The 1,250-nt window shown below is 44.1% G+C and overlaps 1 pseudogene; it reads left to right on the top strand.

Moving 5' to 3' along the window:
- Nucleotides 1-230: 230 nt before the first annotated feature.
- Nucleotides 231-982, top strand: LOC149991685 (heat shock protein HSP 90-beta pseudogene; annotated as a pseudogene).
- Nucleotides 983-1,250: the final 268 nt, after the last annotated feature.

Genomic DNA, 1,250 nt, shown 5'->3' with positions numbered 1-1,250 from the left:
TGCTACTGGAGTAATTAGTTATGTCCAAAAGGCTTGAGGAAAATTTGGCAGATGACTAAACATTGCAGTTGAGTCAGGAAGAATGAAGAAACAACCTTCAAGTGAAAACTGGTGAAAGAATATTCCAAGCAGAGAGACCAGCATGGAGCAAGTTAAGAAAATGTGAAAGCTGGCCCCTCTCTCGAGTCAACCCTGTGCATGCTGTTCTAAGGTGTGCGAGCCAAAAACAGACCCTGTTCTCTAGGACTTGCATCTCTTCACCCTGAAGATGCCTGAGGAAGTGCACCATGGAGAGGAGGAGGTGGAGACTTTCGCCTTCCAGACAGAAATTGCCCAGCTCATGTTTCTCATCATCAACACCTTCTACTCTAACAAGGAAATTTTCCGTCGGGAGTTGATTAGTAATGCTTCTGATGCCTTGGACAAGATACGCTACGAGAGCCTGACTGACCCTTCTAAGTTGGACAGTGGTAAAGAGCTGAAAATTGACATCATCCCTAACCCCCAGGAACGCACCTTGACTCTGGTAGACACAGGCATTGGCATGACCAAAGCTGATCTTGTAAATAATCTGGGAACCATTACCAAGTCTGGCACAAAAGCATTTCTGGAGGCTCTTCAGGCCGGTGCAGACATTTCCATGATTGGACAGTTTGGTGTTGGCTTTTATTCTGCCTACCTGGTGGCAGAGAAAGTAGTAGTGATCACAAAGCACAATGATGATGAGCAGTATGCCTGGGAGTCTTCTGCTGGGGGTTCCTTCACTGTGCAAGCTGACCATGGTGAGCCCATTGACTGGGGTACCAAAGTGATCCTTCACCTCAAAGAAGACCAGACAGAGTACTTAGAGGAGAGGCGGGTCAAAGAAGTGGTGAAGAAGCACTTACAGTTCATAGGTTATCCCATAACCCTTTATTTGGAGACAACACCCATTTATGATGAAAACACTCAGCAAAATGGGAATAGAGGGAGCATACCTTAACATAATCAAGGCTATATATGAGAAACCTGAGGCCAACATCATACTCAATGGACAAAAACTAAAAGCATTCCCCCTGAATTCAGGAACTAGACAAGGCTGTCCACTCTCTCCACTCCTATTCAACATAGTGTTGGAAGTCCTAGCCACAGCAATCAGACAAGAAAAAGAAATAAAAGGCATCCAAATTGGGAAAGAAGAAGTAAAACTATCATTATATGCAGATGACATGATAGTATACCTACAAAATCCTATAAACTTCACTAAAAGA

The sequence above is a fragment of the Furipterus horrens genome, unplaced genomic scaffold (assembly GCF_987537825.1).
Source record: "Furipterus horrens unplaced genomic scaffold, mFurHor1.1.pri manual_scaffold_17, whole genome shotgun sequence".
NCBI classification, from domain to species: domain Eukaryota; kingdom Metazoa; phylum Chordata; class Mammalia; order Chiroptera; family Furipteridae; genus Furipterus; species Furipterus horrens.
The sequence above is the reverse complement of the archived record's forward strand: the minus strand, read 5'-3'. Positions and strand labels throughout refer to the sequence as shown.